The sequence below is a fragment of the Monodon monoceros genome, unplaced genomic scaffold (assembly GCF_005190385.1).
Source record: "Monodon monoceros isolate NGI ecotype Baffin Bay Population unplaced genomic scaffold, NGI_Narwhal_1 Super_Scaffold_1, whole genome shotgun sequence".
Lineage (NCBI taxonomy): Eukaryota > Metazoa > Chordata > Mammalia > Artiodactyla > Monodontidae > Monodon > Monodon monoceros.
Window position 1 is genome coordinate 51765364 of NW_021703765.1, and position 25061 is coordinate 51790424.

Genomic DNA, 25061 nt, shown 5'->3' on the forward strand with positions numbered 1-25061 from the left:
TTAAAATTTTTAATTTATCTTATGAAGCAGCTATTTGGGGATTATGGCAATTGACATGATGGTCTAAGGTAGAAACTAAAATGTAAAATGAGAACCGTCATTTACATATTCTTTCATGATAGTTAAGTACATTAAGGAAAATTATGACAGGTATTGCTTGCAAAAGCATGCTGGTGATTTTTGCAGTTTCCACACAAAAATGAAATTATGCTTTCAATAATGTTTTTCTGGTTATTGCTTTCTCTCTTTCTGAGATTCCAATTTGGTTCAGATGAATTTAAGAATATCCCACCAGTCGGGATTGACATATACAACTACTATGTATAAAATAGATAACTAATAAGGACTTACTGTACAGCACAGGGGACTCTACTCAATACTTTGTAATGGCCTATGAGGGAAAAGAATCTAAAAAAAAAAAGTGGATATATGTATAACTGATTGACTCTGCTGTACACCTGAAACTAACACAACATTGTAAATCAACTATACTCCAATAAAATTTTTTTTTTAAAGATTAAAAAAGAATATCCCACCAAATAAGACTTGAAGAGTTCTGTGCTTTGTTTTCAGTTAAGAGCAGTGGGCATGATCCAAGGTCCTGAAGAGCAAAACGAGCTTTGACTTTTGGCAAAACCATCAGGAAACGCTTTCTACCAAGACCCATTCCTGCCTCTCCTGAGCAGTGAATCTTGTCTGATCCTTCCTGCAGAGCTGCTTTAGATATCCTAGATTTTCCCTTTTTGTGACTATTTGTGATAATTTTTGAAATCTCAGATATTTATGATAAATGCATCCAGAAGTTCCTTTTGATTCCCCAAGATTTGAGTGTATCACCTCTTAAGGAATATATATATACACACACACACACACACACATATATATATATATATATATATATATATATATCACAGGGAAAATGCACAGTGCATTCTGATAATGTGTTTCATCCTTCACAATTTATCCATTTGGAAACCTCTATTGGGCAAAATCGCATAAACAAGGTTATATATGAAGAATATAAACTCAAAGAAATATTAAAGTTTTCTATAAAGATGAGATGTTGTGATTGATACCTTCTAAGGGGATCTTTCTGGATAAACTGACATGACTTTGTTATCAGAATTGATTTCCATTTAGGAGGACATCCGCTTTGGCCTGATGACTTGCTATATATGAATCATCATTCCACTACCTGCAGGAAAAAAAAATGCTAGATTTCTTGTTCAGCTTAAGAGAATAAGAACTTAATTTATTGCTAAATTCTTAAGAACAAAAGTAGTTTTCTATTGCAAGTTTTATTGTCAAAGACTGCCTTTCTCTTTCCCTTCTATTTTTTATGCTCTTCATGTTCAAGGCAATACAATTGACAGTTAATCAAGGGGCTTAAGAGCTGGATGCCCCCTAGGGTGCCTGGGGCACCTGGCAAACATCTTTCTTGGTACCCTTGTCTACATGCATAATTTGAGTCACCCCAAATCTAGAAGCCAGAATAATTCTGGTGGCCAAGTCTCATATGCCCCAGGAAATAAATATTGTCCTGCCTAGTGGGAGAGATACATTTGCCTGGGAGCCCTCCTGGAAATGGAAAGACCAAAATAATGCCATAAATGCAGAGCTAAGAGCTGCTCGGGGTATCTAGTGGACCCCATGCCTGGGATAGAAGGTAAGAGAGAAAGAAAGAGCCACAAGGGAGAAACCAGGACTACAGGCTCCCATGGATTTGGACCAGGCTCAGGTAGCCCTTCTTAAACAGCACTGCCACCCAGTAGTTTCCAGGCACCCAAAGTGGACTTCAGGCAATTTCCAAATATTATATTAAAAATAATAATATATTTGATATCTGTCATAAATGTACATGACAGATGATGTATCAATGAGAATATTTAAATAGAAACAATGAGAAAATATAATAGAAATCTACAGAAATATTATATAAAATGAAAATATTCAGTTACATCTGTCAGAAGAGATTGAGTAACCAAAATATAAGGATTTTGAGAGACAAACATAATAAATAATATATATCAACCTAGGTATACTAATGATATATATCAACCTATGTATACTAATAAGAAAAATTAACTTCAATTATTGTGAAAATTTAAGAAATTGATCTGATATCACAAACACATGGACAAGCTCCAAAAAGCAGAATAGTATATAATGTATTCTCTGACAACAGAACAATAAACTAGATGTTATCAAAAGGAGTGGGAAGATAAAGGAAGGACTAATTTAATTACTTAAAGGGGTAAATGTAATTATTAAAAAATCTTGAGTAAAATAGAAAATCAAAATAGAAAGTACAGAATAATTTTAACATACTGGTAACAAAACAGGTTATATTAAAATATCTAGAAGTTTCACTTCTGGTTATGGTTAAGATCCTACTGGAAAGACCTTTCAAATAACAGCTATTAAGTCCTGGTCATTATAAAAAGATAGCTTCCTCATCACACAGCAGAGCTAAATGGATCGGGGACAATTCTGGTAAGGAGTACATAAATAAAGGAGAGAAGTTCCATGTTGTGCATTCACAACTTTTTTTTTCCAGGCATGTGGGCTAATGATAGCATTGGTGGAAAAATACTGTCATTCTTGACTGGGGTTCCAGAAGAATAAATCCAGGAAAACAAGGGCATTTGAGAAAGAGTAACCCCCAAAGGGAAAAAGCCAGACTGTGGTCACCAAATTTGATCTACCTAAATCTATGAGTGACCCCAGAATAATAAACGTCCAGAGTGAACTCAAAGCCACCAGCTAACAACAGATCTAAACTCAGATCAGAGCTGCTATCTGAAAAGGAGAGCTTACAGTTTAAGTCTAATCAATATAATTGCCTGATAAGTCAAATGAAATAGCATTCATCACAGAAAAATAACAGAATCCAGTGCCCTCATAACTTAAGTATCATAATATCCAACATGCAATTCAAGATTAGTTGACAGCTGACAAATCAATAAAATGATATACAGAAAATAAAAATCAATGGTCTGAGTGAATCATATATTGGAATTAACAGGATTTTAAAACAGCTACTATAACCATTCCCAAAGATGTAAAAAATATAAAGGCTTGTGATGAATCAAAAGATATAAAATATCTTTAATTAAATAAAAATCATTTTTAAAAGATAAAATGGAAAGTCTAAAAATGAAAAATACAATGTTTGAAATAAAATATTCACTAGAGAGACTTAGCAGATTAGAGATAGCAGAATCCATAATTTGACCAACATCTCTCCTTCTTAATTCTATCTTGGCAGATTTTTCTTTGCTTTTTTCTTTCTTCTTCTTTTACTTTTTTTTCCTTTTTTCCTTTTTTTCTTGTACAGGGTTGGAATTAGGAAATTGTGGATGAGAACATGTTTAATTTACTAAATTAGAAATTTGGCATGCTGAGGTAAAAGCATAACAAAACATTACACTTGATCAAAAAAAAAAGGAAGGAAAAGGTGGTTATCACCAAGAATCAGGTGAAACAGCCAATCTCCTGCACTGCATACTTTAAAGCTCTTTTTAAAAAATTTACTTACTTATTTATTTATGGCTGTGTTGGGTCTTCATTGCTGCAAGGGGGCTTTCTCTAGTTGCATTGAGCGGGGGCTACTCTTTGTTGCAGTGCTCAGCCTTCTCATTGTGGTGGCTTCTCTTGTTGTGGAGCACGGGCTCTAGGTGTGCAGGCTTCAGTAGTTGAGGCTCATGGGCTCTAGAGCACAGACTCAGTAGTTGTGGCATGTGGGCTTCAGTAGTTGTGGCTCGTGGGCTCTAGAGCGCAGGCTCAGTAGTTGTGGTGCACAGGCTTAGTTGCTCCGCGGCATGTGGGGTCTTCTGGGACCAGGGCTTGAACCCGTGTCCCTGCATTGGCAGGATGATTCTTAACCACTGCACCACCAGGGAAGTCCCGCATTGCATTTTTTAAAAATCTCTTCTTATTAAGCAGAGACATTGGCGGTAAGGGGGTAGAGCTAAGAAAAAATGTCAGTAGCCCCACAGTTTTCTTTCCGTTTCTCAATTCATTACCTCAAGCCTCTTGCAAATTAGACTTTATAATGTCTCTCTGTGATCGAAAATCCAACTGTCTTTATTTAGCCAAGGTAAAGGCAGCAAAATTTGATTTTTTACTATAGAATATTATAACAAATCCTGTTCCATTATACTTTATGAAATCTGCTTTATAGAAACCTCTACCAGAAATTTAAATGTTTCTAGTCTCATACATAATTTCTTTCTCTCAACATTATTCTCAGGTAAAAATGGATGCAAGTATAAGTCACAATGACATCCATAAAAAATGTCTCCTGCTCATTCCTATAAAAGATCAGCCTTTGGTAGCTTCCATCTTAGAGACAGATTCAATAGTTTACTTTTATAGGCGCTGCAAATTGCAGTGGTAACATTTTTCAATTTATTTTATTTGTTTGTCCTTAATAGATGTTGCTTTTATTTTTTATTTGTACCTGTGGTCTGACATTTCCTCTGCATCCATTTCCAGAACTTCTGAACCATAAAGCAATCCATGAGCTGATCCCAATCAAGTTGCTGACCACATCTACCTGCAATCAATGATAGTTTCATGTCACTTGAATTCTACAGAAGCAAAAACAAACAAACAAAAACAACCAAAATTTGTTAAGTCAAGACATTCTTAAGTTGGTATTAGCTATTTCTGAAAATTCATTTTCGTACGGGCTTTGACTCCAAGCTCTCTGTGGAGACAGGCAAAATGTCATGCCGGCAAAGTCTGTTTTGTACTAGTCTCTACTTCCTAATTCTGTGTCTCTCTCATCTAGTGGTGCCTCCTGGCCTCACCTGCTCATCACTGATTCTAGTTCTGCCTTAGAAGGTTTAAAAATTTTTGATTGTAGACATTTTCCATATTTAGTTGGAAATAATGAAGAAACTTCGTACAAATATGTTGCATACAATCTAAAAGAGAGTAAAACTTTCAACCACAGATCCAGCTCCAAATGGATAATTTTGGGTATCAAATTGACTGATTGTCTCTTGATTCCCCTGATATCAATCCGGCAGTGCAACTGAACTGTGGGTTATGCTGCCACACTTTTGTGGATGCTAGGAGAAGACACGGGTTTCCTGAGTCAGAGATGAAGTAACTTTTATTATTCAGTAGCAAGAGTAACATGATTTTTTCCACCAATTTTGCAAGTTCCAATTTCTCCCAGGGTACGCGAGGGAGACTAGGTGGTATCTGCACACACAGTGGGTTGTGCTATAAGAAAGAAATCCGGAGCTTAGGTAAACCAAATTTTTATAGTAGTAAGAGGAAGACATTATCATTAACTTGACTGCACTAGACAGTAAGCATGCCTACCCATTGCTCCAGAGGGAGAGACACTACTTCTAATTTCTAGGGCTATTAGCTAAACATCCTTGAAAAAATAATCCATAATTAAAGGCAGTTAGTGCCTTGCTCATAAACCGGGTAGAAACAAGAGAGATCTGTGGATAATTATCTTCCAACAAATACTTAGCGGCTTTTATTTTACAAAACCTTTTTTAATTTTTGACAAAATACCATCAAAATAAATCCATAAAAATTTTGAACACATTCAGGTTTCAGGCTATTTTTTAAGTCATTGAAATTTAGAAGGTTTGAGAGAAGAGTAGTTTGCTTGGCATACATAATGGGATTGTTTCCAAATAATACCAAGTTCTCTTGTCAAGTCCACCAGAGAGTCAGTGACTTCAGCGAGACACGAAAATGTAGAAATACCTGCTGATAAGTCAACTTGGTTAAAGTTAGCAGGGAAGACCCACATGTAATAGACGCCATTGTTCTCTGAGAGAAGAGACCTTTTAAATCACGATAATGGGAAATGGGGCCTGAAAGACAGCAATAACAAATCCTAACTGGTATTAGGTATCCAATCAAAATTGATCCTAAAACCATGGGACATATTTTCCTGCAAAAATATGTAATGTTTAGTGTTTCAACTCTCCAACAGAACAGGACATATATTACATAATTTCAGTAGCACTGAAGTATTAAGAAAAGTGACTATGTACATTCATAACAAAAGGCCCAAATTAAAGCTTTTTTATAAGAAAACATTTGCGTAAAATTGATTTTCAGCATTATCTGTAAATTGCAAGAAAACTAGCTTGCAGTGGGGAGGATAAAAAGATAACTAAATGGGCAAATACTTAGCTTTGTTTTTCAAATACCTGAAAAGTTGAGTTTTTCTATTTTATATGAAAGTGTGTCTTTAAAATGTGGAGCCTAATTAGCAAGCAATAAACCTGTCTTGCCAAGTGGTTCTAAAGGTCTAGCTCATTAATATAAGAAGAATCTTCATTAAGCTAGAATACATTGCTACTTTAAATATATTACACATGATCTTATAATTTTGGGTTTTATAGTTTTAATTGAATGTTTGCACCACTTATAATGTCACAGCCTTTATGATTTCACTTAACAATTGCCATCTGAAACTTTTCACATTATCCTGTAAGTCTTAACAAAATGTGTGTGTGTGTGTGTGTGTGTGTGTGTGTGTGTGTTTTCACCTAGGTTTCCTTTTTAAATAAAAAATTAGGCTTTTAGACAGGCACAACAAAAACATTATTTTCTGGTTTTAATTTTCCAGCAATGACATTAATTATTTATTCCACAGTTACTGAACACCGGATATATATAAAATATCATGCTTATCACTGGCATACTTAGATAAATATGTCACAATCTTGCACTAGTGAAATTTACAAGCAAGTAGTTGATTCAGATATGCAAACAATATTTTCCTAAGAACAATTTTTCCTAGCTTGAGCTACATAACTCCGAAATACTTTTTTATCAGATAATTTTCATTTTTAGAGCTAAATGGGTCTTTAAAACTCATTTAATATAACTCCTTCAGCTTTTAAATAAGAATAAAGAAGTCCAGGAAGATTGTTACTTGTCCAAGTGTCCCTGTAACCCTGGAATTAGAAATAAATCTCCAAATTCAAGTCTAAAGCTTTTTCTGTTGGTAAAAATATCTGAAGCACAGTACTTATGGTAGATCACCAAACCTTGAAATATTTGTGGTAAGTAGCAAAGACACCTCCTAAGAATGATTTTCTCATTTTTATATAAAATATGATTTTAAATAAATATGAACAAATTTGATATTATTAAAAATTATGGTTTGTTAATAACATTTTATTTTTAAATTATCATTTGTTATAGTTACCAGTTTGCCAAACTACTTTAAAATAATTTTAATTAATTTACGCTCTATAGAGTTCAACTTAATTATACATATTTATACTTACTGTATACTTATTTATATTTATATATTATACTTATTTATCAGTATACATATTTATACTTATTCCTGTTTTGTACTCCCCTGAAAAATTATTAAAGGACACATACTTGAAAAGTACTTCAGACATTTAGATGAGGGGAAAAAATTCATGAAACTCAAATTTGCTTACATTTGTATCAATAATTATTAAAAGACTTAGCCTAATGCACACAAGTTAAGGGTATGTTACCTGCCTAAAAGACATCAGTGCTTTAAAAAAGGGCCAATGTCATGTCAAGTACACCTTTTGTCTGCTCTGTGTATCAAACACTACTACTAAATAATAGCTCTTTTGTCTCTATGGTCCTTATGAATAGAACATGTATATTGAGAGTTTTTGTATTTTTGCTTTCATCTATAGCTGTAAGAGGCACAGAATGTCTCCCCATTACCAAGGGAAATGTCAGAAGCCAAAATATACTTGATCAGTATAAAACGGCTACCAGTCTAGACCATTAAGGCCCCCAAAGGTCCACATATAGTAGTACATTTGGCTGTGTACTTTGAGATTTCATATACTTATATTGATCAATTATCAACTATATATTACATATAATATGTTTAAATATGCACATACATAACATTATTAATTATACTTATCAATTATATTATCAATTGATCAAATATGTCAATACACAATTGATCAAATATGTATTAATTATATATAAATACATATACACCTATACACACATATATGTATTCAGTATTTATTTGAAATATTTCTATCTAGGTCCAAAGAGAACTCTAGCGGAGGATATCTGAATTTAGCTTGCAAAGGAGTGGTTTAATTATTCTTTTGGTTGCTAAACTGGATCAGAGACCAATTCCAATGTGTGGGGGGGTGGCTTTCCCCCCACACCACCAAGAAATGCTTAGGACATCAGCTGGGTTTCCTACAGTTCAACACGGTGTTGACTCTATCTACCAGGAAATAGCATCTGTTCCACAGGTTACGGGCTCAGTCTCACAAGATCATCCTCTACCTCAGGGGCCAATCGCAAGCCTAAGTTAACACCTGTGCATCTGACCAATCGGCTATACACTGAAGGTTACAAGGATCCCCCTCCTTGGATTTCAGATGCTAGTTTCAAGTCCAGGCTGTAAACTGTACTTCTGACTAACTGGCTCTAAAACAGAGGTTCCCATGACCTCCTCCCCCTTTGGATTCATTTAATTAGCTAAAGCAACTCAAACTCAAGGACACATTTACTTACATTTACCAGTTTATAATAAAAGGATATGATAAAGGACACAGATGAACATCCAGATGGAAGACATGTGTAGGGCAAGGTATGCGGGGAGGCGTGTGGAGCTTCCCTGTCTTGCCAGGGCTCATCACTCTCCTGGCATCTCCATGAGTTCACCAACACAGAATCTCTGAACCCTATCCTTTTGGGTTTTCATGGAGGCTTTATTACACAGTCATGACTAACTAAATCATTGGCCATTGGTGATTGATTGCACCTCAGCCCCTCTGCCCCTCCCAGAGGTTATGTGCAGGGGCGGGGGATTCTGAAAGTTCCAGCTGTCTGATTACAGGGTTGGTTCCCCTGGCAACAAGGCAGCATTCGTTACCTGAGGGCTTTCCAAAAGTCACCTCATTAACAACATAAGATACCTTTATGGCTCCCGTCACAGGAGATTACAAGGTTTTAGAGCTCTATGCTCTAAAATAGAATGGGGTCAAAGTCCAAGTATAAATTTTTCTTGTTATAAATCACAACATCCCAGTCCCAAAATACAGTCTAGCACCAATTATATGAAAAATTCTTTCCAGGATAAAAAATTATATGCCAATCAGAGGATTAAGATTTTGGAACTAATGTTGTTTCCTCTGTCACCTGACCTGAACAACATGCTGAAAACAATACAGAGCAGTGATGATTCAGATGGAGGCATTTCCTAGGCTTGGACAGCAAGCTGGATGGCATCTGACATCAGTAACGTATTGATCCCACAGGAATACACTGTTATAGTCAATATCATAAACTGAAGGTTTAAAAGCTTACATTCTCTACTCAGCCAGCAACTACTGTGTACCTATGTGCTAGGCACATTTCATTTATCATGAGTGTAGGCATTATTTACCTAATTTTGAGTATAAATAAATTGACATTGACCCCAGAGTGGTTCAGTGAATTGCTTAAGGAGACAAAGCGAGTCACAAAAAGAAGTTCTTTCTAGACATAAAATTTAATGTCTTTCCCTATGTTTGTTTGCCCAGGTAATTTGAGGTAGTAACACATTCCCTTGGCACTTCCTCTGCTATGATATAAACCCCTTGATCAGCAGCAATACTCTATGGAACACTCGGATGGTGGCCAGGGCCTTCAGTGAGCACATGGATGTGGTGCTAGCAGAAGCATTGTGGCAGGGAAGACAGATCCACCTGCAGGATACGTGTCTCTCTCAGTGAGGATGAATCAGTGTAATCAATCACCCACCAGGTGGCTGGCTGGTACCCCTGGGAACAGTGCCATATTAGGGGCTCAATAGCATTTACTGTTAGCAAGTTAGACACTCATCAGTAGTGGTAGCCAGGTCAGGTAAAGGAAAAGGAAGACTGTGCTGTAGATCTCATGCATCACTGCCACCATGACACATCATTCATGAGCCTATTATGCAAACACTGGGTTGGCTGATGAAAGTGGTTGACTGACATCCTCAGAGTGCTTCATTTTGTCCTTTTAATTATTAACAGCCTCCTTAAGATACCCTGTTGTTGTGGTATTCACATGAGGCACAAATATCTTCACACTGTGCCAACTCCAAGTGACCCATCTATCTACCTGCTTCTCCCCCAGACTTCCTTTTTACCCATCTTACAATCCTGTTCCTTCCAAGTACCCGACCATCCAGTGCAAAAGGAAAATCAAAATGCTGAGAGTGCTCTGAAATGGAGCCTGGAGACCACTGAGGAAGTGTGACTTATGCACATCTCAGCAGGATGGAATCTGACCTTCTGATCACTTATCTTCTAATGGCAGGCATCCAGAACATCTGCACAATGTTCCAGAAACTCAAGACACTCATCGGACCCTTATACTAAGATAACTCAAGGTAGCTTATCTGCTTATCAGACCCTTACCCCAAAACAACATGGGACAGCCATCTTTTAAGGACAAATACTTCCTTTCTTGTGTCAGAGTGGAGCCTCATGGTTTTTGCAATTATAAGCCCTGACTGTCTCTTCCCTGGAACATGTTTTCAGTTTTACCTGGATCTGTGTCTCCCAAATTGCAATTCTTAAGACTCCAAATAAATTCTTTTCTTACTTGCAGCCTTCTGTATTGTCTTTTTTTTTTTTTTTGCTTTGGTTGACATCAGTCAAACTCTTAGCAACTTCCCTCAAAACACCGTAGATATATATTCTGGCAACTCCAGATAATCTAACCAAACAAATTTTGGCCAATGGGAAAATGTTTCCTTTACTGCTATCCTTCAGCATCATGTCTGAGTTGAGCTATAATGCTGTAGTCACCCACTTTCAGTTGGTACCAGCATTTCTTGCAGACCTACTTATTTTCAAACTATACCAAGTTTTTTCTTCTTCTGTTACCTGGTCATAAGCTACTTCCTATGACAGACTGAGAGAGAGGAGGCAATGTAACAGGAATGGTACTGAAGGAGTCTGAGGCACCCATCGCATAATGTAGTTCTGAGTTCATTGCCTTTCATACAGCCTTTCCAGTTGGTGACAAATTGCTACTGCTTATACCCACCTGTATGGCTTACTGAGTAAGATAACATCCAGTTCATTACAGAAAACTTAGGCTGCATGGGCAACTGCATGGTATTCCACAGTTAAGCATTCACTCTCTAACAATGCCCAGTAGCGAACACGGTAGCTTTTACCAAGCCCTGTAGCAAACACAGCACAAGGCCCAAATACAAGGAATTTGTGTATATCTGTGCACACAGAACAAATACCAGGAATTTAAAACAGTAATATTAAATACATTTAATGATTTAAAGGAATAGGCAAAATAGGAAAAGTGTCATGAATAATTCCACTCTTATACAATTTTCCCCAAATTGATCTATAGATTTCACACAATTCCAATCGAAACTTCTTGAAGCTTTTCATAGATTAACAAGCTAATTCTAAAATTTAAATTGAAATGCAAAGAACATAAAATAGCTAAATAAACTTTGAAAAAGAGGAACAAAGTTCGATCCTGACTTCAAAATTTAATTTAAAATTATAGCAATCAATACTGTACAGTATTGCTATGAAGATAAGTATCTAAATCAATGAACACTCTAAAGAAACTAGAAATTGTGCATTGGGAAATGATAGTCCTTGTACCACACAGTCCCTGAATAACACATGATCCATATAGAAAAAAATAATTAAACTTGACTCTTATCTTAGACTTTATAAGAAAATTAAATCACAATGCATTATACACACATTAAACATACATGCTAAAATTCCAAAACTTTTAGAATACCTAGGAGAAAATACTTCAGTCTTGGAGCAAGCAAAGATTCCTTAGCTAGGTAACAAGAAGCAAGACCTTCAAAATAATTGGGAACATGAACTGAATCTAAATTTTAAAAAATTTGCTCTTTGAAAGTACATCGATAAAAAAAATAAAAATGCAAGTAAAGATATGAACGTCCTGTGTATGCTTGTGTATTCTGCGCTCTTTATTAGATTAACAGAAAACAAGCATGGAATAAATAAAATTACCAAAGCAAAATGTCAATTCTATAAAAAGACCAAAAAAAAGAAAAAGAAAAAAAATTGACAAATCTCTGGCAAGTCTTGAAAGAGGGAGAAAGAGAGGAGAGAGAGAAGAGGCAGAACATAAAAAATTATTAAGATATAAGAGGAATATAACTCAGACATCACATTAAAGACATCAGAGTACAATTTTTTAAATTTTATTTATTTTTTATATAGCAGGTTCTTATCAGTTATCTATTTTATACATATTAGTGTATCTATGTCAATCCCAATCTCTTTATTGATAGGCATTTAAGATAACCTAAATGGAGAGCTATACCATGTTTACAGACTGAGAGTTTCAGTATAATAAAGATGTCAACTCTCCCCAAATTGATCTACAGTTTCAATGCCATTCCAGTAAAATCTCAACAGATCTCAACAGGTTATGAAGTCTGGAAAGCTGATTTTTAAATTGATGTGGTAGAGCAAAGGGCCTAATTTTTTTTTAAAGTTTGTTAAATAACAAGGTAGTGAGAATTGTCTTAACAGATATCAACATAATGCTGTGCCATACGCTATGATAACTAAGACAGTGTGGTATTAATACAAGCATAGATATGCATAAACAATGGGATAAAACAAAGGTCCCAGAAACAGACTTACCCATAGTCAGTGGAATGTGCTTTATCGCAGAGCTGGAATTTCAGATCTTCGGGGAAAGATCTATTTTTCAATAAATGGAGCAGCGATTAGGAATCTACCTATAGAGAAATATGAAATTAGACTCCTACCTCTCAAAATAGATAAAATTTAATTCTAGTGTAATGAAGATCTAAATATGAAAGGCAAAATTATAAAATATTATAAGATAATAGAAGAAAAAATGCTATGACCTTGGGAAAGAAATGGATTTCTTAAACAGGACACCATAGCATATATTGAGGAGGTCACAAAACGTTGAAGTTATAGCATTAGAAGGATCTTCCATGTAGACTTTCAAATATCCTAGGATATATGGAGGACATGGAGTAGAGAAAAAGAAAACATTGGTTAGAAGAAGGAAGACAAAGAAGCAAAGGCCAAAAGCCTCTATGATTTATGAAAGTAGCCATTAAATCAGAAGACGACAAAAATAGAGTGGAAGATGGAAGTATGGCGCATGGCATGAGCCTCATAAAGAGGATAAGATTTTGCACACAGGAGGACGTATAGAACCTAAGAGCAACGATGGAGTGCTAAGAGAATGGCTGCCTCTTGGTGGTACATAGAGTATGGGGAGAAATAATAAACCAGAACTCAGGAGTGCTGGCTCCCTAGGAGATTGTACCTTGGGGGAGCATTGGATTTCCTTTCTGCCAAAGGGTTAAAGAGGACAGAGAAGGACTAAGAAAATACGTGTATTTATTTATAATGGTTTGCTCATCACAGAGGCCATAGTAAAACTGAAATATAAATGGGAAGAAGATAGCAGTGGAGGAAGTACATAGTATAAAGACAACTATAGGGACTTCCCTGGCAGTCCAGTTGTTAAGACTCCACACTTCCACTGCAGGGGGCATAAGTTGGATCCCTGGTTGGGGAACTAAGATCCCACATGCTGTGCAGTGCTACCAAAAATAATTTTTTTTTTAATTTGTAGAAAAAATAAAGACAACTATAACTGAATTCATTGCAGAACTTAAATAATAATAATTATTGCTAGCATAACATGACAAGATGAGAAGCACTGCAGAGTTAATTGACCCAGTTCACAGTCCCAGGAAAATCCCATGTGTTGTGTGAAGTATAACAAGGTCAACAGTGGGAGCACTTGTTTAGATGTTCCCAAACAGGTAGCCACTATGGACACTGAAACAAAAGGAAAACTGGGCTCTGAAGAGGACTCAGCTCAAAAGAGGGAAGAGGTGTGCATGAAGGCAGAGTATTGCCCTGTCAGATGCATACATCTGGCATCTCAAATTTTTCACCACTCTGTGCATGTTCACAAATGACCATGAAAGTGTTGCAGTATTTATTTTAGGTTATAAATAAATTTTAGCAAGTAAATGAATTATCAACTATGAAATTTATGGAATATTTCCACAAGCAATGAGGATAGACTGTATATACTAATGGTCTGCAAGATTTGGTCTTCAGATGTCTTTTGTTGGTCCTAATAATGATTATCAATAATATGCTAAAAACAGATCACATTCTTCACTTGTTTAAATACTTTTATATTTAAATATTTATATATAAATCTCTTTATGTATTTTTAAATTGGAGATTTAATACTTTTTAAATGATGGATTTTATAGCTGCTCTTTACAATTTGGAGGATGTCCAACAATTAGGTTCCAGCTCCAGTATGGCAGTAAAATTCACTAGACCCAAATAGTGGCTGAACACTTTGGAGGGACAGGGCCTGCGCTCTCCAGTTCCATCTTTTGAAACACCTGCCTGCTACATTAACTGACATTCGTCAATGTTGGTGTTGAGTTTGAGATCCCTGCTTTAGAGGTCTTTAGCACAGTCTTGTTTTTCTCCACAAGCAAACAACCTATACCAGTAATTCCAAATCATGCTTGCCTTAGAATTTCCCAGGAGTTGCCATTTCCTGAGGATTCACGCACTGATGGCTGAGCAAGTAAAACTCTTCAACTGAAACACTGCCCTTTACTCTTTGTTCAGGAAGACCTGATTTCCTAGGAAATGTGTCTAATATTACTGGATAAAAAACACTTTTCAACTTACAACTTTACAAATAAATTTCTTAGGCTCCCTTAATTTAGTGAGTTGATACAATTCTGAATAAATTTAGTTCTGCCTCTAGGACAACCAAGTCTTGAAGAGAAAATTCTTCCAATATTATAATTCTAATCCCAGAGAATCCTATGTCATTTCCATTGGTTTGGGTTATTTCAAATACTAACTACACCTCTTATCCTGTTAATACCCAACCCCTTGCACTGTAATTCCAACATTTGAGTGGCCATTGCAAAGGTGTGCTTCGAGCTCAGTTCCTAGGGTAATGATTTTATTTAAAATGTCACTGAGTCTTTGCCTTATGTCTAAAATCCAATATGGTGTTCCCTAAAATGAACACCAATTAGAGCTAAGTCTAAAGTGGCCAATCTGAGCATAGGAAACATTCAAAAGAGATACAAGTCCAACACAAGAAGCCTTAAAATATAATTTAGATATTTATTGTATTTTTTTAGGAGGAAGCATCATGAAGTAAAACTATCTTAAAATCCTCTTTAGATATTTCTCCATCTTACTAGAGGTTCATACAAAGCACTGCTTTTAAATACTGCCATCTTCTTTCTTCAGTCTCCCTTTTCAATGCTGTGAGGCTCTTTCGTTGACATCCTTCCTTTTATAAGCAGTAGACAAGAACTACTTTAAAGTCTCACCAACCAATGTACAATATTACTCTGAGCCTCACTCCTCTGAGTCTCATCACACTAACTTTGAAATTTTAAAAATGTACTATGGTTGAATGCCTATCTATTTCCTCCACTACACTGGGAATTATTTTAAGTCAGAGACTATGTCTTTAGTATCTCTTGGGACAAGCTGATAGCAGGTATTCAACATATGTTAAAATTGAATGTCCACTAGTACCAGGTTTTTGTCAGTGGAACACATGTATGTGTTCAGTAGAGATTTTCAATTTATTAGGCAATGGCATGTTAGATTCAGAGAAAGTGGTATCAACTTGAAGATTTGGATTGAAGAAGCTTAAAACTTTTGCAGCCCAGGCAGTTAACCTTGAAGATTAATGGAATACTATTTTTAGATCATGAAAAAAATATAGGCAGTTGCTTTATTTTTTTAATAGTTATTAATGGTAGCTGCCAGGCATACAATTATTGACTGAAGATGAGTCAGATTGGCCATAAAAAAATGTGTGTCCTGAACACAAACGGAAGAAAAAAGGTCCTGTAATTGTTATAAGCTCACCAAAGAGAGTCTACTAATTAAATAGTAGAGTGTTTACCTGTAACAGCCATTATAGGAAACTAATGAACTTGTTCAAAGGATGCAAACAAGTTCTCACCTGCTCTGTCAGTCAATAATACTGGAAAGAAGCAATTTCCATCACTGTAGGGACCCACAAGTTAATTCAGAAACCACCAGATTTTAATGAGCCTCAAAGCCAACATACTGGGTGGTAAAGTTCAGCCATCAACCTTTTCGTCATATAAAAGTCATTTTTAAAATATAAAATATGGCATAAAATTGTACAAGTCTCTACATCACTCATTCTATCTAGAAAAGGAAGGGGAGAAAAGAGAAAAAACAGACAGAAAGGTGGTCTGTTTTGCTAGGGCTATACTGCACTCAACAAAAAGCAGAAGAAACTGATTAAAAATGAATGAGTTAATCAAAATCTCATTGTTTACTGTATATTCAATAGTCTTATCAGAAAACATTAACCATGGCACATAATGAGAACAGAGTAAGCAAGAAAGGTTCCTCTGCCCCATGTATACTAGTACATGATATATTAGTATTCTCAAATGTATAGCTGTTTCTATAAAAATATATTGTTTTAGAATAGAAAACTATAAAATTACATTCAAAACAAGTATTTAACACTGAATTATATGAATAGTTGTGTTTACTGTAAAATGAAGTTATGTAGAACAATTGATTTATAGTTAATTAATATTATGTTCTCTGAGACACTAGTCCACCATCTTCTTGGTCTGCTGGCTTTCCAAATAAAGTCACTATTCCTTTTCCCAACAACTTTTCTTTTGATTTATTGGCCTGTGGTGCAGGGAGCAGTACTAGCTTGGACTCAGTAACAATATGAATTCTTTTATTTTTTTTCCTTATTTTTTGCACTAGCTAGAACCTCCAGTAAAATGATGGATAAAAGTGGTGAGAGAGGACTTCTTTACCTTCTGATTTTAGAGAGAAAACATTTGGACTTTACCCATTAAATAAAATGTTAGTTGTGAATTTTCATAGACGTTCTTTATCAGGCTGAGAAAGTTCCATTCTATTCCTAGTTTCCTGACAGTTTTTGATCATAGTAGATGTTGGATTTTGTTAAAATTATTTTAGAAAACAACATGAAATAATCATATTAATTTTCTTTTGTAGTTTCTCATTATGCTGAGTTACACTGATTTATTTTCAAATGTTAAACTAACCTTGCAATCCTGGATAAAACCCATTTGGTCATGATGTATTCTTTGTATAATGTTGGATTTGATTTGCTAAGTTTTTGTTAGGAAATTTTTCATCTATATTCATGAGGAAAATTGTTCTGTAGTTTTCTTTTCCAATCTCTCCCTTTATGGTTTGGGTATCAGGGTAATTCTGTCCTCATGGAATGAGTTGAGAAGTATTTCATCTTCCTTAATTTTCTGCAAGACTTAGGGCAGAATTAATATTATTTTCACTTGAATGATTTACTAACGAAGTCTTCTGAGTCTAGAGGATTGTTTTTGTGGGAAGGATTTTAACTATAAACAATTCTATTAATAGGTACAGGGCAGCTAAGATTATTCATTTTTTCTTGAATTAATGTTGGTAAACTTCTGTAGTTCATCTAAGTTGTTTAATTGCATTTATCAACAAACAGTTGTTCATAATATTCCTTTACTATCCTTTTAATACCCGTAGAATCTGTAACGATTTCACCTCTCTCATTTCTGATTTTGGGAATTTGTCTCCTCCCTCTCCCTCTCCCTTTCTCTCCATCTCCCCCTCCCCCATCTTCTGTCCTGTCTCTCTTCTTCTCCTCCTCCTCCTTTTCCTACCCCTCCTCCTTCCCTCCCTCCCTCTTCCCCTCCCCCTCCTCCTCCCCTTCCTCTCCTTCCTCTTCTTTTCTTCTCCTCCTCCCCCTTCTTCTTCCTTTCTTCTTCTTCTTCTTCTCCTTCCTCTTCTTTTCTTCTCCTCCTCCCCCTTCTTCTTCCTTTCTCCTTCTCCTTCTCCTTCTTCTTCCCCTTCCCCTTCTCCTTCTCCTTCTTCTTTTCTCTCTCTCTCTCTCTCTCTCTCTCTCTCTCTGTCTCTCTCTCTCTCTCGCCTGGGGTCTTTGCAGAGGTTTATCAATTCGAATTTCTCAAAGAACCAGTTTTGGGTTTCATTGGTTTTCTCTTTTTTGGCTTTTCCCCCCCTATTTTATATTTCATTGATTTCTTCTCTCATCTTTGTTATTTCTTTTTGCTTGCCTTGGACTTGACTCTTATCTTCCTCCCTTTTTCAGATAGAAGTTGAGGTCCTTGATATATATTTTTGGTTTTTTTTTCCTGAAGTTCTGTAGGTTTGATGTACTCATCTCTCTCTGTTTCACTTGCATACATCTATTTAATTAAATATCTTGAACATCAAAAATGACTTTAGAGAAGAATGCAACATTTGCCCTTCCTGGTTAACCCAGAAATAACTTAAACCTTTTTTTTTCCTAGTTTCGAATATTTTCCAGGAGTTTTCTTAATGAGGGGGATGCTATAAATAGGTAACAAAGATGATCCAATCACCCAGAATTCTCAAAAAAAAAAAAAAAAACCTTTAAAATTTCCCCTTTGTCTATATCAAGATATAAATAAACTTAAGGTAATCCTCTTGATCACTTTCCTAATATTGTTTCTTAGATGGTCCTTAAACTTCTTTAAGTTGATTTTCTCATGATTTTGAATAAATTTTATCAATGCTTCCCCATCTTTTATCCTTTTTCTCTTTCTCCTTAGACTTCTTGGACTTCTGTTGTATCAGTTTTATAAGTATATACTGAAGTTAGATTGCTTGGGTTTATATGATATCTCTATCATTATTCACGGCTGGACCTTAACCTCTTTAGCTAATGCTACATAACACATCACTCAAAGCTTAGTTCTTTAAATAACAATTTATTATTATTTTATCTCTTGATTTCGTAAGTCAGGAATTCATTCAGTGCTTCTCTCTGTTCCATGATTTCTGGGGCTTCATCTGGGATGACTTGAGTGACTGGAGGCTGCAATAGCTGGGTGATAGCTGGGGGTCTTCCTTTTCCTCCATGTGTTCTCTACAGATAACTAGCACACGATGGCCTCAGTGGCTCGAGGTAACAAGGAAGACATTGCAGTCCTGTTAAAGGCAAGCTTGAAATTGGCGTAGTATCAATTCTGTCATACTCCATCATCAAAAAAGTCACAGGTTCAAGGAGAAGGGAAACAGACCCCATTACTCTAGGAGTGTCAAAGAATTTGCAGCCCTTTTTAATGCACCTCTATGTATATCAATAGATACTAGTATTCCTAGACAACTCTGTAATTATGTAACATTGTCATAGTCATTAAATTAAGATGGCTTTTCCTTATAAGCTATCTGGACACCAATACTTTTTAATAAAGGTTAATTGTTGACTGATTATAAAGTTTAGCCATGCATTCTGTTGAAGATTTGAAAAGCATAGTAAAAATTGAAGAGGAAGAAAAATTGGAACATAATCCATCCAGAGGAAGCCACTCTTAGTTTGTAAAGTTTCTGCCAGTGTTTTAGTTTCTTTTTAAACTTTTTTTTCTTATTATAATAGAGATAAATGTTAAAATTTTGATGATAAATGTAAAAGAAAAAACCCTACCTTAGAAATAATCAAGAATAACATTTTATTATATTCCTTCTTAACCTTTTTTTACTACACTTATACTATTATGCCTCATTGAAATAATATACAATATTTATATTGTGCTTCTTTTTGTATTTCTAAGCATTTTTCTCCTAACTGAAATACAATTAAACTCTTTCACTTATCAAACATATGTTGAGAGCCTCATATTTCAGACAGTCTTCTAGGTTGTTGGGAAACTTATATTCTAGTGAGGGAAGACAAACAACAAACAAATTAATGAGAAAATACAGGAAGTGATGATTGCTGTAAAACTAAACAGGGTGCTGAGACTAGAATTGGCTGCTTTGGCTGGACAGTCAGGAAAGCTGTCATTTATGAGATGCTATAGAAGTTGTGATCTGAATGATAAGGAGCCAACCATGAAAAGATCTAATAAAAGAGAATCCCAGGAAGAGGAGGCAGCAGATGGAAGTGCCCTGAGGCATTAATGAACTTGGTCTGTTTGAAGAGAAGAAAGAAAGCTATTATGGCTGGAACATGCTGAGCAAGGAGAAGAGAAACACATCATGTAGCTGAAGAGTCAGAAAGAGCCAAGACCACATAGGACCTTGGAGACAGGGTAAGGAGACTTAGAATTTTATCACAAGTGACATAGGGATCCCAAAAGGATTTTAAACAGGGTTTTAATATAACCCAATTTATTTTTTTAACATCTCTCTGGCTACTGTATGAAGAATGAAATATAAGAGGTCCACTGAAGAAGGCAGGAGACTAGTTCAAAGACTATGATAGTAGCCTAGCTGTTGAGTGTTGGAAATAGGGCAACAAGCCTTTATGAAAAGTAGTCATACTTCAAATATGATTGGACAACTGACAATACTCCCCTATGCATTGGATCTGGCAGGAGCAGGAGGGAAGGAAGTGTAAATGTAATGATTATGAGAACTAGATTATCATAGCATATTTCCATTCTAAGTCAATTATCTGTGCATAATATATTTCTATTTTTTCTACAGCTATATGAATAATAAAGTCATATATTTAAATATCATCTATCTTTAAGGTTCATATGCTCTCATTATTGGTATTTTTTAATGAATTCAACTTCAACTGCTCTGTTGAGAAAGCCGGGAAAGTTAATGTCTTGCAGATGAATGGACTGTCAATGCAGAAACTCACTACCACATAATATTAAAATATATTGATTTTTTTTTAAGAGAAAGACACCAGACTTGGTAAAATGTGACAAATTATAAGCTACTAAAGTAGTGATAGTTAGATTTTAGTGTCATGTGGAAAAAAAAGAGTCAATAATATTTTGCATTTACTATACAATGACCTCGGGTACTTTTTTGCTAGTAGTTGAAGGCTCAAAAGCATTAAGCAAGGGTTTCAGCTTGATCTAGAGAGACATGGTTTTGCACAAGAGAAGAGAGTCCTGAACTCTGTTCACCGGGATTTTACACAATTCTTCTTGTCTATGTGGAATCTCTTAACTACAGAGCTATGACTTAGAAAAGAAGCTCAGAAATCTTTTTTATCAAATCAATTTTTATTGGAGTAGAGTTACTTTACAATATTGTGTTAGTTTCTTTCAGAAATCATTTTGATCTATGAAAAATTAGCACTCTTTCTCATTCCCAAGCAAACTGCAATAGTTCAATACCTGTTGTTAGTCTTTAGGTGTTCATAAATTGCTAGTAGGTCGTGATCAAAAAGCCAACTGTTATGCATTCCATTGCAAGAGGCAGAGAAAGCAAATAATAATAAGTTTTCTTTGGCTTTCTCAGCGACAGAGACAAGAAGGCAGGACTGTAAAATTAAAAAGTAAAATGTTGATTTAAACGGCCTCTTTGAACTCTTACGTAAACCTCCTCTAAAGAGTAACTGAACTTTGCATTCCCATCTCAATTTGTTAGTAATTTACCCCCACAAACATGAAATTCCACAATTAACATCAGATTTGATAGGTAAAGAGCTGCAGAATCATCATGTACTTAGTTCTATTTTGATTTTTAAAATTCAAGTGAAAAAAGAAACAGTATTCAATGATTTCTAAGAAATGTGACAAAGTGGGGTGAGAATCCTGAGCCTGCTAGGAATAGCATTACGAACTCAATATTGTCAACAACCCTGTTTTTCTTTTTCTCTTGCAAAATTAAGATAATAATGGAATCATCCTCACATACCTGGTAAAGATTAAATTTAAAAATATATTTCAGGTGCTCAGCAGGACACCGTGAGTTGTGCTTTTTTTGTGTTGGTGATCGCTGTCAGGCACCATTCTTTGCTGAGTGGTGGCGAAATGTCTGCCAGCAGCTTACATTTCACATCTTAGTCTTTATGAATCCCACTGAAAAATAAGAATGATTCTTCCTGAATGTCTTCATCAAAGGCCCTAGAATTGATCCCACGTGCATGGATTGAGTCATTGAGAACCAGAGACCGGTTGGACCGGTTGGACAGGACTACATGCTCACCCCTCGATGTAGGAAGGAAATTCAGAGGCTTCCAAACCCCATGGATTGAGGAGGGTGGGAAGTTGTTTCCTCAGAGAATCATGGGTGTCTGACACAGAACCCCAATTCTACAACTCTAACTCAGTATTCCCTAACTATGCATATACCTCGAAGAATTTCTAAAGTTCTCTGCATCTCAGGATTCTCAATTGTAACATACTCTACTTCATAAAGTTACTGTGAAATTTTAATGAAATTGTATACATGTACGTTAAACTAACTCACATTGGGCACATGGTAGGTACTAAATACATGTTAATTCTCTCTCCCTGTTCTCTCAGGAGCAATACAGAATAAGCACAGCATGGACTGATGTTTGAAGACAGCTATAATGTCTTCGCTAATGTTTTTTCACTATTGCAAGCTCAGAGCCATCCGTTGTTTTTCTAATATCTTGGTTTTAAGCTAGTTCATCATTCTGGTCTCTTCGGCCTTTCATCATCCCACTTGAATTGGAGTGCCCAGATCAGAACACAGTATTCTAACTATTCCATCACAAACTTGGTTGTAATCTCCTTTGAGGTTGAAAGTGAAAATACTTTCACTGATGACATGAGATTCTGTCACGACAGTGAGTGCAGCATTTTATTTCCGCAGATATCTGAGCCAACTAAAACCCTAGGCTTTCTCCACAAGCTCTGCTGGTAACCTATACTTCTTCTGAACTGTGTCTGTGTAATTGCCCTTTGGAGCGTAGCCTAGGAAATTTATTCCTATCCAGTGTTATCCTCTTAGACTTTGACAATTATTTATGCTTATTTATTTGATTAGTGACAACATCCTTTTCAGTATGGATCAACCACTCATCGAAGCTTCATGGCATATACAAATTTGACCAGTGTTCCCTGGTATCTTTATTCTCAATTTGAACAAAATTAGGACCAGGAGGTGATGGAGTCCTTCAGCACAGCACACATTTCCTTCTAAGTTGGCAGTGGTCTCATGAACAGCATCCTAGTCATCCAATCAATTTTGGAATCCTACTCAAGTACTACTACTAGCCAATATGTATATACGTGTTTATACAGGATTGTGGCAATTAAAATAAGCACAGAAAGTTCTATCCAGTTGCTGAAAACATACAATTTTGTTAATTTTATCATTCAACCAGCATTGCCTTATGCCTTTGTTTGTCACTAATTTCTTAATATTTCTTTCATAATAGGGGCTTCTTCATGTAGGAATTCATAATGTTAATCAAAGCAGTTAGCATCTAGGCTGTGGAAACAGAGGCACATCTAAGCAACTAAATGTCAGGAAATAAAGGTTATGGCCACTAAGACAGTATGTCAAATAGATTTCAGATAAAATCAATAAAAATCACATGTAGACAAGAGGGCTGAAGAAATTTTGAGTTTCAAGTGATGGCTGTTAATTGATTCTGTTCCCAGTGGAACAACCTGCTGGCCTCACTGTCATGGGGAAGAAAAGGTCATTTATCAAATCTGCCTTCTCCCACAAATAGAGGGTTGACTCACCTGTGTAATATATTGCAATGCAAAGAACTGTGCTGTGAGACCTCTCCAGAATGATGGTACCTTTAACAGTTGGAGGTGTTGAGCATAATGACATGGGGATGTATACCTAAAGACTCCCACTCATAATCCAGAGCAGTGAGGGCAGTGAATCACTCAGAGCACACGAAATATGCTTTAGAAACTTTAGAGCATACTAGAAAGGGAAGACTTGCTGGATAGAGGGCTTGGTCCCTAAAGATGTACAGGTGGGAGAGATGCCACAAAACTGAGCATAACTGATAATATGACCTTACTTGTACCTCTTAGCCAGGGAGGACTTGGGGAAGTTTGGAGAAATACACATTATCTATCTATCTATCTATATCTACAGATATCTATAGATATAGATATGTATATCTATATCTATATATGTATATTTGATTAGTATAACCAAAACGCCAACAATGACTATGGCTAAGGCTATTTATGGACACCGAGATTGTGAATAATGAGTAATTTTTAAATTTTATGTATCTATTATCTATATCCTTTTAAAATTTCCCATAATCAGCAGGATTTTTTAATCACAAAAATACTCATAAAATGAAATATATGACTTACAAAAATATGGTAGGATTCCCACACGCTCCATTATTTTACATGCTTCATTATCAATCTGCCTATCCAAGAGGCAGAATGGTTTAGTCTTGAAAATTCTGCTCAGTGCAAAAGAAACAATCTTTTGAAATGAAGTTGGAAGTAAGGTGTTTTATTTTAGAAGAAGAACAACAGTAAGCAACAGCTAATAAGGACACTAAGCTATCCTTGCCCACGTCCAAATGCACTGTCTTATTCTCTCTCAAATACCTACTTGCTGTCATGAGCATGCAGTAACTTCCTGACAACATGCTATGAATCAACTGCTACTGTACACATATAGAAGTGTAACTACAGCAATACAAAACAGGAAGGGACAAGTAGTAACTAAGTCACACTGGAGTCTTGTCTATGTGGGAGACTGTATGAGGATTATAGATGTGATGAACCCAAAATAATTTCTATTTCTATGAATGCTAATGCCTCGAGACTGGTTCTGAGTTCTATACAAAGCAGCAAATTGTAGAACAGCACAAATTAATAAACTAAAGTTCAAAAAAGAAATAAACAAAAACTCTTAGTTCCACATATTCCCAATATAGTTATAATTATTAACTTGTAACACTTGAACTTTTGAACAAGATTGCTTAGGTTTATTCTGCTTCTTAAGCTTACATTGAAAGAATGTGAGAATAATAAATACTCGCCAAACAAACACTGACATGATTACAAAATGCTTTGGGTGCTCTTTCAGAGCATCACAATACCATTCATTACCAGAACCAAAGACACAGTGTGTGAGCAGACAGCAAAGTTCTGAGTTCATAACCAAAGTCAGGCCAAAGAACATCCAGGCTACTTTTCAGAATGTAAATGACATAGTTAAACATACTGCAAAGGGGAAAGCTCTTCAGAGGGAGGGAGGGAGGGAGGGAGGGAGGGAGGG

General features: G+C 35.7%; 1 protein-coding gene across 4 annotated transcripts in view; it reads right to left on the minus strand.

The window, feature by feature from the left end:
• Positions 1–1155: 1155 nt before the first annotated feature.
• Positions 1156–25061, minus strand: part of METTL4 (methyltransferase like 4) — a 526668-nt gene continuing 502762 nt past the window's right edge. Inside the window, exons 14-16 of one of the 4 annotated variants that reach the window (XR_003793143.1) lie at positions 12654–12751; positions 4463–4558; positions 1156–1195 (exon numbers count right to left, since the gene is read on the minus strand). The gene's annotated coding sequence lies outside the window, so the exon portion shown is untranslated. The other 3 variants (XR_003793141.1, XR_003793139.1, XR_003793145.1) reach the window with 3 other exon arrangements.